Source organism: Balaenoptera acutorostrata, chromosome 10 (assembly GCF_949987535.1).
Source record: "Balaenoptera acutorostrata chromosome 10, mBalAcu1.1, whole genome shotgun sequence".
Classification (NCBI taxonomy): Eukaryota; Metazoa; Chordata; class Mammalia; order Artiodactyla; family Balaenopteridae; genus Balaenoptera; species Balaenoptera acutorostrata.
In genome coordinates this window covers 735,273-749,072 of record NC_080073.1, presented here as the reverse complement: position 1 = coordinate 749,072, position 13,800 = coordinate 735,273, and positions in this window count along the sequence as shown.

Sequence of the window (13,800 nt, the reverse complement as noted above, 5' to 3'; positions counted from 1 at the left end):
CAAAGCTTTAGTACCTAAAATGGTGAGATGTCGGCACAGTAAGAGGACACCAAAGGGACAGAGCAGGGAACCCAGAGGCAGATCACACAGAAGGAAAAGACCTGCAGACCAGTGGGGTAGGTGACAGAAAACAGAAATGGTTATCCCTGCAGAAAAAAAAGGAATCTTTAATCCAAATCACACAATATTTTAAAAAGATACATTATAGAATTAAACTGTGAAGAAGAACTTTAAGGCTTATAAAAAACAGGAAAATATCTTTATGTTTTCTGGTGGGGATTTATTGAATAAGACACAAAATCACAAACTACAAAAGAAAAGATTGAGAACTTTGTGTACATTAAAATTTAAAGCTGCTGTAAGACAAAAGGCACAATAAACAAAATGAAAACACAAGCTCCAAACTGGGAAAGATATGTGCTATGCACATAACTGACAAACGATTATTGTTCAGAATATGTAAGGAACTGCTACAAATCATAAAGAAGATGCCTAACAGCCCAGCCAGAGGACAGGCAAAAGACAGAAACACGTAGTTCATGGAAGAGGGAAGGGGGTGGCCGGTGAACAGGAGGAAAGGCGATGGGGCTGCAGGAACCAAGGAGGTGGGAGCTAAAGAGCGTTTCGTGGGGCTTCCCTGGTGGCGCAGTGGTTAAGAGTCCGCCTGCCAACGCAGGGGACACGGGTTTGAGCCCTGGTCCGGGAAGATCCCCCATGCCGCGGAGCAACTAAGCCCGTGTGCCACAACTACTGAGCCTGCGCTCTAGAGCCCACGAGCCACAACTACTGAGCCCGCGTGCCACAACTACTGAAGCCCACGCGCCTAGAGCCCGTGCTCCGCAACAAGAGAAGCCACTGCAATGAGAAGCCCACGCACCGCAATGAAGAGTAGCCCCCGCAGCAACGAAGACCCAACACAGCCAAAAAAAAAAAAAAAAAAAAAAAAAAAAAGAGCGTTTCGTGCCATTCTCTGCATGTTTACTGAGCACCTACAACGGGCCAGGTATTTTCCTGCCACTGAAAGTCTGGGATTCCCAGACAGTCCCAACATTCTACACAAACCCAGGCCAGATGTGAGAACTCACCCACCACGTATGTGAGCCTCAAGATCAAAGGTCTGTGGCACCTAAGGAAGTACAGAGGAGGCCTTGTGATCTTCTAGATTGGGTGGGGGTGACTGATACCACACCCCAAATCTAGACCTTCAAGTGTGAGATTGGGGCTTCTCCGCATGAAGGGATGGGGCAGGCAGTGCTATGACCTTGGAAAACCTTTGAACTACGACCCCAGCACCCAGACTTCAGTACCAGGGACTGCTGAGTTCAGGTCAGAGCTGCTATGGCTTCTGGGAAAGGCCTGGACTTTGGGGGGCGGGGTCACCAGTCTTTTGGGGGTCTGCGGGGGACCCTGCCTGAGAATGGCACTTTCCTAGAGTAATGTGCAGGGGTCAGCTCCTCAACGTTCCAGAGCCTTCCTCCCTGGAAGCGGGAAGGCCACAGCTGCACTCAGCCGGGCAGTGCTGCAGGCTCTCTCCCAAATCACCCACGCAGTGGGAGGACAGCTGGGACGCAGGCCCCCATGGGTCCAGGCCTGGGGCTCCTACCCCATACAATTAAATGAATGTCTGGAAACATCGGCCACTGGTGAGAGTGCAGAGAAAGTGGAGCTCTCCTGCACTGCAGACAGAGTATCTGCGGGTCCGCCCTTTTGTGATACCAGGTAGAGAGACCCTGAGCCCACGACCCAGCAACTCCACCCCAATTCTCACATGTGTAACAAGGAGACACCCACAGAAATTGTCATTGAAGCTTCACTTACTACAGAGAAAAGTGGGGAGCAACCCAGACGTCCACCAACCAGGTAACAGAGCACAAACTGTGGTCTTTTGCCGGGTGGAATATCATGCAGCAGCTCAAGAGTCAAACCTAAGACTCATGCTTAGAGCAGAAAGCATAAGACGTGAAAGGCAGAACTATACATTATTTAGCGATGCAAGAACACATGCAGTCAAAGAATAAGGGTACGCATGGAAAAGAGAAATACTGAACTCAGTACAGTGGTTTCTGCTAAGGATGGAGAGGGAGGAGGATGGGAAAGAGACTCAGGCAGCTTTTGGCGAGGTTCCGCTGCTTTAAATCACACGTGCACACACACGCACACACACGCATGCACACACTCTCTGAAACACACAGAGGCAGAATGCTGACAAACCGTGTTTTGTTTACGAGTGTTTGTCATTTTATTCTCAACGGTTTTTGTGTGTTTGCAACATTTACAATTTAAAACATTTAAGTCCGTTGTGAACACACGTGGAACCCGGTGGGTGAAGTGTCAGGACACTGGGGTGACGTATCTGAGAGTGGACGCCTGTCCCTCGTGTGCTGGCAGCGCCGCGGTCCAGGGCTGAGCTTATCAACCCGCCTCCATGAGGGTTCTACTGTCATCACAGGACAAAAAGGGGCTGGAGGTTGTGTGGCCAAAGGAGCTCATCAGACACTGGATTTTCCTTACTGCAGGACTTCTCAGAGCCTTTAACAAGCCAGTATAGATGGTGGCTCTCCAAGAATGGGGACCCACTTCCTGCAGAACAGTGTGAAAAATGCCAGTCCAAGGACAAGTGTGTTCCCACATTTCCCAAACACCCAGTCTTCTGTGTGCTGGGATTCCTACGTCACAAACCCCAAGGCTGTCACGTTTCCCTCCAGTCCCTTCACCGTGCTGACCTTACATGAATATTCCCAGCAAATCCAAAGTCCATCAACAGATAATGAGTGTGTCTGTACGATGGGTACCACTCGGCAACCAAGGGCATGAACCTCAAAGGAACTGTGCTAAGTGAGAGAACGAGACAAAAAGGAGTACAGACTGTCTGTCCTATTTGTAAAAAATTCAGAAAATTCACACTAATCTGTAGTGGCTGAAAGCAGATCAATGGCTACTGCCTGTGGGCGGGGGAGGGGCAGGAGGGAAGGAGGACAAACTGACAAAGGGACGGACATATGGAAGCTCTGGGAAGTGGATATGGGTACGGTCTTGATGGGGTGGTGGTTTCACGGGTATATACTAGGTCAAAACATCAAACTATACACTTTAATTACGCATAGTTCACTGTATGACAATAACATTTCAATAAAACTATTTTTAATGGGTCAGCTAATTTAGGGCCTGGCAAGGAGAGGGGGTCCCCTTGATTTGAGGCGATGAAAGACCGATTTGTCTAAGCTTCTCCATTCCCTAGGATGGCACCTAACTCAGTCACTCAGTGAGGAGTGGCTGAATGAATGGACGGACACACAAAGGAATACATGATGAATAAGCGGATTCTCCTCGGCCTGAACCAGCAACAGCAGATGGCTCACAGCTGAGAGAGCCATGAGTGAGGACAAGCCCAGACCCCCAAGTAAAGCCAAGAGCCTTCTGGAGGCTAGGAGGATGCAAAGCTGACTGCACACAGCCCTGGGGGGGTGGACCTGGTTCTGCCATGTGGGGACCTGTCATGTGTCCCCCAAATTCACATGCTGAAGCCCTAACCTCCAATGTGATGGATTTGGAGGTGGGTCCTTTGGAAGTCACGAGGGTCAGATGAGGCATGAGGGTGGGGCCCTCTTGATGGGATTAGTGTCCTCAGAGGAGATACTTGCTCACTCTATCTCCTCCATGGGGGGGACACAGGCAGAGGGGGCCTTCCGTACACTGGGAAGAATCCTCACCAGAAACTGAAGTTGCCAGCTCCTTGACCTTGGACTCACCTGCCTCCAGACTGTGAGAGATAAATGTCTGTTGTTTACGCCCCCAGTCTAGGGGACTCTGTTCTGGCAGCCCGAGCAGACAGATACAGCACCTGATGGCTTTGCCCACCCAGCACCCTTCTGGTAACTGTACCCAGATCTCTTGGGGGAAAACCACGCCCTGCTTTCACTTCATGTAGTATGAAAAGAGCCGAGAGCCCCCCATTCACCCCCAGCCCTGTCCCCACTCCCTTCCAAGAAGAGGCGCCGCAGTCTAGGCCTGAACTTTCAGAGTCAGACAACTGGCTCCGTGATGGACACAAGACCCGGTGTCGACCAGTGGGTCAGGCTGGGATTTGAGGGCCCGCGTCCCCGGGTGTGGGAGCGGGCAGAAAGGAGGCTGTGGCCATCGGGACCCAGAGTGAGGAAAGCCTGCCTGGGAATGAAGCCACAGAGAAGGAAGGAGAAAGGCGGGGTGTGGCGGGACCCGCTCCTGACGGCGCCAGCCTGGACCAAAGAGCCTCACCAGAATCTCAAGGCTTGCCGTCACGTGTGCTGATCACGCCTGCCCTTTGTTAAGAAAGTAAGGTTTCCCTCACGCGCAGCCGGCGGGGTCCTGACGGACACAGGGTCCTCTGGCCAGTGCAGGACGATGCCGCATGCTGAGCTGCCTTGGAGCAGCGTCTCACCCGCATCTGCCCCTGTGTGCAGAGCGCACCCCCCGCTTCTCTCTGACCTCAGGCTTCATGAACGTGAAGAACCACTATCCCCATGTCAGAGACGAGAAGGTTAAGGCCCAGAGAAACAACACAAGTTCAGGCTGAGGGTGTAAACTCCTTGCTCCATCCAAGGCGGCAGGAGTCCCCCAGGCAGCTTCTCCCATGACCTCGGCTGAGACACGACCTCTGCAGTCCGGGCCCGCCGGCCCCTCTCAGAGCCTCCTCGAATCTGTGAATTCTCCCTCTGCCCTTCCCGACAGCACTCGGGAGTGTGCTCAGACCCCCAGAGCCCCTGTGTGGAAGCTTTGGGGGGAACGTGAGTCCTTATCCTAGACCCCTCCCAGGCCTCTGGATGCTGACGGATGCCCAGACCCCAGACCCCCACTCAGAGGGGGGCTCATCCCAGCAGGCAGCCCACCCCACAGGGTTCCCTCGACTCCATGCATAGGACATGGCCTCCCTCCAGGTCAGCCCCCAGGCCCCCAGAATCGGGCGGGCCTGAAGAGCAGCCACTGTGAACCTTTCCTGGACCCCACCCAGGTCTGGGCAGACGCGACTAAACCAGCTGTGTGGCTGCAGGTAGCAGATTTAGTCTTTCCTAATGGACTGACATCCTTGGGGAATTAAGTGCAGGATGCACTTAATAAAGTCATTCTGCCACCAGCTGTGCAGGATAGGAAGATGACAGGGAGAAGCGGGGGCTTATGCTAGGAGGTCTCCAGAGCAGGACGGCTAATTGCCAGAGCCACAGACTCCTCAAACCTCCAACGGAACAGGGCCCGGGCCTGCAGACAGGGGTCTGCAGAGCACAGGGCTCATTAAATGGAGCAGCTACAGAAAGTGAGGAGCTGGGAAGCAGGTCTTTCCCGACTTTCCCCGCTCAATACAGCTAGACTCCTGTTCTGATGTCCAAGCAGGTCTCTCTGGCTTGAAAAGAAATGGGAAGAAGGAACACTCACTGTGGTAAAGAATGCACCACTATAGCACCAGTGCATCTCTACAGCACTGATACATCACTACAGCACTAATGCAACACTATAGCAGGGATGCACCACTGTAGCACAAATGCACCACTTCAGCACTAATGCAGCACTATAGCATGAATGCACCACCATAGCACCAATGCAGCACTACAGCACAAATGCACCACTTTAGCACTAGTGCATCACTACAGCACCCACTTTCTCACCTTCCAGCTTGCTGCTGCCTAGCCACTGGGGGTGGGAAACCAAATTGATTATAACTGTATGTGAAGTAAGAGTCAAAAACCACTCAGAGATGTTACAGCAGCAAAAATGGCTATGGACCTCCAACATTTCTCTCCTGCATAATAGTGATGAGAATTCTGGCAAATACGGTCAGAATCAACACTTCAGAATTCTGGGATTTAACCAAAGGTGTGCAGCAATCTAAAGAATGTTTTTTACTGACTCTCAGTGAGAGCAATGAGCTTTGTGACATCTTAGCTGGTCCTAGTCCAACCCTCCCTGCCGGTAGCTCCATGATACCTTGAAAACCAACAGCCCACCACTGTGGTGAAAACCAGCAGCCAGGCAGGCAGGGGGGTGGTGGAATGGTGTGGGTGCTCCTTTAAGGCCCCATCATTATTTGGCCTGTCCCGTGGCTACCTTGAAAACCCCACTACCGAAACTGTCTTTATTGGAACTGACTCAGAGCTCACCCCGAGCAAACAGCCTGTCTCCTGGAGTTATTTGCAGAAAACATCAAAGGCAACTGTTGAATGTTGCAGATGCCTGAGTAACAGTTGAGGCAAACAACAGGTTAACCAAAAAGCTTAAAAGGAAAAGCTAGGGAGTGAGATGTCCACAGGGACACTGCACCTACAGAGTCCTGGGATTCTAGACGGCCATGCAGGTGTGTAGGGCTGTGTGGCTGTGCAGCGCTGTGCACTTGTGCAGAGAAGACCTGAGGAGGCCCTAAGCTCTCACCTCTGGCTGACTCGGAGAATCTGCAGGGGCAGGAGGTGAAGGCTAAGATGGAGGTGTAGACTGCCTGGCCAAGAGCTGAGGCCCTAAAACGCACACACAGCCCTCAGCAGGGACTGGGAGACGCACGGGTTCTGTGAATAGAAAATCTCTGTCCAAACACAGGCTGACCACTAAGCTAACAAAATGGAGAATTCAGTAACCACACATGACAAAGAATACACACATTACAGAATTAGTTCAGAAAAGTCACAAATAATTTTTTTAAAGCCACAACCAAAAAACTTCTGTAATGGAGGGAGAATATGATTTCCAGAGCTGATACATTAGATTATTTTAAATGTCCATCTTTCAACAAAAAAATGAGGAGACATGCAAAGAAAGAAGAAAGCAGAAAGAAAACAACAGTCAATAGAAATATCCCTGAGGAAGCCCACAGTAGGCTTACTTGACAAAGACTTTAAGTAAGCTATTTTTATTATGTTCAAAGAAATAAAGGAAACCATGTTTGAAGAACTGAAGGAAAGTATGAGAACAATATCTCACCAAATAGGGAATAAAAATAAAGAGATAGAAAAAAGAACCAAATGGAAATTCAAATAACAATAATAGAAATGAGAAATTCACTAAAAGGGCTCAAGAGCAGATCTGGACAGAAGAAAGAATCTGCAACAATGAATTTCCTATTTGGTAATCAACTGAGATTATCTAATCTGGGAAAGAGAAAGGAAAAAGAATGAAGAAAAAGCCCCAGCAGCCTGTGGGGCACCCTCAAGCATATCACCATAAATAGAATGGAAGAGGCAGAAGAAAAGGAGAAAGAAAGGAGCAGAAAGAATATGCAAAGAGAAAAATGATTGAAACATTCCCAAATCTGATTTTAAAATATTGACCTACATCGCCAAGAAGCTCCACAAATTCCAAGTAGGATTAACTCAAAAAGATCTACACCTAGACACATCATAATCAAACTGTCAGAAGTCAAAGACAAAGAGAATCTTGAAAGCAGCATGAAAGAAGCAACTCTCCATGTACAAGGAATTCTTAATATTATTAACAACTCATCAAAAACCATGCAGACCAGAAGGCAGTGAGGTGACATATTCAAAGTGTGAAAAGAGACTTCAACCCAGAGTCCTATACCCAACATAATTATTCTTCAAAAATGAAGGAGACATTGAGACATTGCCAGTTAAACACAAACAGAGAATTCATTATCCCACAAGAATACCAAAAGGACTCCTTCAGACTTAAATGAAAAGACAGAAATTTGAATCCACATGAAGAAACAAAGAGTGCCAATAAAGGTAACTGCTGTACATAGGTAAATACACAAGACAGTGTAAATGTCAGTATAAAATATACGTTTTCCATTTGTAATATTTTTTCTCTTAGCTGACTTAAGAGACAACTGCATAAAGCAATAATTATATGTTGATGGGCTCAAAGTGTATATAGACATCATCTGTATAACAGTAATGGCACAAAGCAGGGAGAGGAAATAAAGCTATATAGCAAAGATTTTGAATACTATTGAAATAAGTTGGTATTAATCCAAACTAGATTGTGGTAAATTAATATACTGTGTTCTCCAGACAAGCCACTAAGAAAATAACTCAGAAAAACATAAAGGGAAAGAAACAAGGGAACTAAAATAACACACTAGAAAATATCTATTTAACACAAAAAAAAGGCATTAATGGAGGAATAGAGGAATAAAAAACAAAGAGCGAAATGGCAGAAATAAATCTTACCTTATCGGTAATTATATTAAATATAAATGGATTAAACACTCCAATTAAGAGACAGAGATTGGCAGAACGGATGTTTTTAAAAAACATGATGTCTACAAGAGACACACTTTATATTCAAAGACACAAATAGGTTGAAAGTAAAAGAATGAGAACCCTTACTTCACAATACATAGAAAAATTAATTCAGAATACCAACTGAGTCAGAGGTTCTGAGACAGACCTAAAACTATAAAACAATTAGAAGAAAACACAGGGATAAATCTTTGTGACCTTGGATTAGGCAATGGTTTCTTAGATATGATACTTACAGTACAAGTAACCAAAGACAAATAGATGAATTGGACTTTATCAAAAATTTAAAGTTTGTGCTTCAAAAGAGGAAAGTGAAAAGACAACCCACAAAATTGGAAAAATATTTGCAAATCATATATCTGATAGTGTTCTAGTATCCAGAATATATACAGAGCTATTACAATTCAACAATAGGAAGATAAATAGCTCAATTAAAAATGGGCAAAGGATTTGAAGAGACATTTCTTCAAAGATATATACCCAGCAGTATTCTCTGTGGGTCTCATGGCACTCAGCTGTGTGGGCCACAATCTCCACTTCAGGCCAGCTGAAACTTTATGATTTTTCCCACTGTTCCCAGCTGTCTCGAAACCTCCAACCTACCCGGTACTCCATGTAAGATGGTGCGTCCTGCTGAAATCAAAGTATGAATGAGGGTCCTGGTCACTCACTTCCGCCTGCTGGTCCTTTCAACCCCTCCAGAAACGCTGCCTTTCCCACTACGAGGTGGACAATGCAGGTGGGACATAACAAGCCAAGCACGAAAGTGCATGTCCCGGGGGCACGGGAGCAGATCCAGGCCAGCCCAGCGCCCTAGAGTCCACGTGGCCAGTCCCAGAGACATGAGGCCAGGTCGCCCGCTGCAAGGGTGTGCCCACACACCCCACCCTTCTCTGCTCAGAAGCACAGATTCCTGCTTCTCCCAGAGCAAGCCAAGGAGCTGGGAGGCTGGACGAAGTGGGGCTTTCACCCGACAGTGGCCGGCGGGCTGGCACTTCCTCAAATGGCTCACGCCAGTCCTCCCTGGAGCCAGCCCCACTTCTCCCACACGCGACCCTGCCTGCTCACCCAAGCTCCGTCCCCTCCCTGACGCTGTATGGTCACCGTGTGCGTCGGGGGCTTTTCGGTGGGAAAAGGGTGCCAGGCCCCCCCGGCTCCAGCCCCAGCCTCCGACCCCCTGCCCCCCTCCCAATTGAAGCCCTTCACTGGACCCGCTGACAGGCGCCCCGTTCCTCATACCCGAGAGCTGTCACGTCACCCCGGGCCTTCGGCATCACAACCACCAATCATGCAGCCACAGGGAGAGCCTCCTGCGTATCTGTCTCATTATTTCTCGGCCCAGTTGGTGACAAGAGTCTCATTTAATCCTCACAACCACATCGAGGACAGGAGCTGCCACCATCCCGTGAGCAGATGTGAAAACTGAGCCTCGGACATTGGAGGTAAGTCTCCAGGAACCCAGCGACAAAGGGGCCTGGTTGCCCCAGGAGCACGGGGGTCCCACGGGGGCCGAGCTTATTCTGAGATTAGTTCCTTCTCCCCTTCAAGGGCTCATCCATCAAGGGGCCACCCATCCTCACCGGCAAAGACCAACAGAAACAGGTCATACTTGTAAAAAAAATAAAAAGGCTAGCAAAGTCACTTTTCATGATGTATTTGATTTTACTGAATATGTCTGAAAACCACTGCTTCAATATGTAATCAATGCAGAAATTCCCAGTGAGATATCCTACATCCTCTTTGTCACACTGAGTCTTTGAATCCTGGTGCGCCTGTATGCAGATCCGCTGCATCTCCTGTGCTCAGGGGCCGCTCGAGGCCAGTCTGGACCCAGAGCCCACCATGTGCTGCAGGCTTCGCAGCAGCAGGCAAATCCCCTGTGCGGCCGGCTCACAGCGGCCTAGATGACCGTGTTCCTCCTGCTTCCCTTCCTGCTGCCCTTCTAAGGCGTCTTGACTGTAAGAACTAATGACTCTGGGGCTGTCAGGCCCTGATCAGCGGCTTTTCCCTGGTTCCCTCGGCAGCGCCTCTGCTCCTCCATTTGCATACAGTTGAGCTGCTTTCTACCTGGCTTTAAGCAACCTGCTTTCTGCTGATAGGAGCTGTTCCTTTTCTTAAGGGAGCAACACAGATGTCCTCCCTAACGCCTGAAGTTACATGGATGCGGTCTGGGTTTTGTTTTTGCAAAAGGACGGGGTGATTTCCTCAGGGGCTTGGAGCGTCTGGAGAAGTGACCAAGAATCTGGGCCACCCCTGGTCTTTTCTTTCGAAACTGCCCTATTGAGGGCAAGGGGGGGTATGCCTGGCTTTGTGGCAGTGGGACAACCCCCTTCTTTTCCCCCACAAGCAATGCCCACTGTGGATGGCTGCCTGCAGCCCAGGACAAGGACACAGGACAAGGAATTCAGTACTGGGGACCAGAGCCCCAGAAGCAGCAAGGCCTCAGGTGCCTCGGGAGGGGGCCAGCCCCTCCCTCCACGCAGGTGGAGGGGGAGGCAAGTCCACCCGTTCCCGGGGCAGGGATGCTGCGGGCTGCTGCCAGAGAGACGCCCGCAGAGCCACACGGCACTGCCAGAGCTGCTTACTCTCGTTCTCACTCACTGACAAAGGCTCCGCTTGGCCAAACTTCAGTCAGGCTCCTGAGACCACCTGAACACGTCCTGCACCTCCGTGTAAAACCCATTTTTAGCAAGAAAACTGCTAAGTCAGTTTAACCAGGGACCTCCACCCTCGATACCTGCCGGCCCTGGGATCTGATTGGGCTCCTCACCCCCCGCCACCCCCAGGGGGTGTCTGATCACCTGGCTTCAACAGTTCAGCCAGAACTCCCCACCCTGAGCTTCCTCACCCTCGAGCTGCAGCCACCCTGCTCCTTGGCTGTGAACCCCAGTGGTCCACGTTCAGAGTTGAGCCCAGTCTCCTTTCCCACCACAAAATCCCTACACCCATCGCAACAGGCTGGATACAGCCTGCCTTACCATCTTTAACAAGTGTCACTGAATATTTTTTTTTAACATTACATCGATACTTCCTAAGCCCTGAAATCCTGACTTCGGCTGTTAGGCATCCTTTGCTAAAATCTATGAAGGTAAAGGCACAGCTATTGAAACAGATGCCCTTCAGCATCCACCCAAACCATCCCCGTACCCGAGACGCACACTCTGCAGTGACGCCCCAAACCACCGTGTGTCAAGACCAGAGCCGGCAGGAGGGCTCTGGGTGCTGCTGGACATGGAGCCCCGCCCACTGCTCTCAGGGGACCAGCTCACCAGCCCCTCCTGGCTCTGGCCTTGCCCTCCACCCAGCCCCTCCCAGTCCCAGCTCCTCTCAGATTCGGAACTCCTAACTTGGTTCCTGTTTGCTATCTATTCCTCCAGCCCGAACCCGCCCCAGGGTTTCCTAGAAGCAGAGGCTGAGCAGGGATTCGGAGGCAGCGAGGGCCAGGAAGACATGGGCAAGAACACCGTCCCAGCAGGAGCCGGATCCCAGTGCGCTCGGGAACGAGGGGAACCACAGCACGGAGCAGTTCCCAGGCGGAGGGCTGGCCCTCTGCCCCCCGACATCCGTCATCACTGGCAGTGGGGCTTCGGAGCAGAGGAGGGGGAGGCGGCCCCCAACAAGCAGCTGCCATTGGGCTGAAGGCCATCTTCCCAAGGTAGGGGGCTGCCCTGAGTCATCAGGCCCGCCAGCAGCTGACCCCCAGCCGCCTCATCACCCGCCCCACCTGGTCCCCTGCACAGCTGAGCCCACCCTCACAGAATGCAAACAGGACCTTGGCCCAGATGTCCCCTGGACACGTCCTGGACTCCAGGCCTAATGTGTGGTCCGTTGAACACTGGCTTCTGTTTCCTACTGAGGACAGGCGGGGGGGACAAGGCCCAGACAGACAGGAGGACTCAGGACAGGCCTGGGACAGCCCAGCCTGCCCCAGCCTGGGCAGCAGACACTGTGGCAGCTGAGCAACTAAGTGGTTAAGGATCTGACCCTGGAAACTGGGTTTCGTCAAGTGGGGAAACCGTCACGTCAGCAGAAAGCCAGGTGGTGAAAACCAGGAGGGCTGCAGAGATCGAGCACAGAGTTATTTGGCTTTGAGGATGGCTAAAGGCCCAGAGGAAGTACTGAGACCATCCTGAGAACAGTCCAGCATTGTCCAGACCTAGCACCTGGACCAACAAGTTACCCCAACATAGGACGAGGCCGAGTGGCAAAGACCGCAGGCCCCGCCGTGCACCCCAACCGAGAGCCCTCATCTGGCTGATGCCCATGGGGAGAGCAAAGCAATGCATGGAACTGCAGGACCACGTACAAGATCTGAGAATCCTGACAACTCAACAACTAAAAAATGAGAGAAAAGTCAACATTTCATCAGGCAGTGACTGAACCAGCTGAGTTTCATGGAAAAAAAAGGTGCTTACTTTACGTGCAGGTGTTTCTGTTTCTTTCAATATTCTTCTATATTACAGTTTAGATTAAGTTGCTAAAAATTAGTCTTAATGACCGAGTTAGTCAGTGTCATTCTGGGTGCAAGTGACAAAATCCCCACTTGAACTTGCTTGGGTAAAAGGATGGTTATTAGATTGAGGACATTATGCTCAGTGAAATGAAACAGACACAAAAGACAAATACTCTGTGATCCACTAATATGACGTTCCAAAAGCACTCAGATTCATAGAGACAGAAAGTAGATGGTGGGGGGCGGGGCTGGGGAGGGGAGGGGAGGGTTAGTGTCTGATGGGGACAGAGCTTCAGTGTGGGAAGATGAGAAAGTTTTGGACATGATGGTGCTGATGGCTGCACAACAGTATGAATGTGCTTAATGCCACTGAACTGGGTACTTAAAAATGGTAAATTTTACCACAATTTTTTTAATTAAAAAATAAATGTTTTTTAAAAAATAGACAAAAAAAGGACAGTTCTTAGAAAGGTCCAGGTATTTCATGCAAAGGGGGGTGGGAAACATCAGGAACAGGGGGTCACCAGCCATGGGACCTGTGCCTGCCCCCCCCCCCAAGGGATGGTCCCCTCTCTCCCCGGAGACCAGCTTCCTCCATGTGCACATGTGGCTGCTGAAGGACTGCCATTCCTGCTGAGTTCCAGTCCAGACACTTCCCAGGGAAGCCCTCGGGTGGGCCAGGCTCAGGCTGAGGACCCGCCCCTGTACCAACCACGCCCAGCATGGTGGCGGTCACAGAAAAACATGCTGCCCCCTTTACAGCCACAGAGAAAGGGAAGGGACAGGCAGAGAGTGCTAAAGATGGCAGTGAGAAGCCCACCAGGTCTCCTGTGAACAGGCCCCCAGCCAGGACCAGGGACTCGCATTGCTCCAGAGGACCAGCGGCTTAAGTCTTCAGAATGGAGGACACAGGAGCGTGTGTCGGATGGAGCTCGGGCTGCAGGGCTTGCCGGTCCTGACCCAGGTGAGCTCCAGCGTCTGTGGAAATCGCGTCCGTGGGCCCGGAGGGTGTGTGCGTGGAGGCTGGTGCCGCAGGGGGACGGACGACACGGCACCACTCACACCCTCCCGTCCAGTTCTCTCACCTCCTGGTCACCAAGAAGCCCACCAGCAGGTGTCACCTCAGCT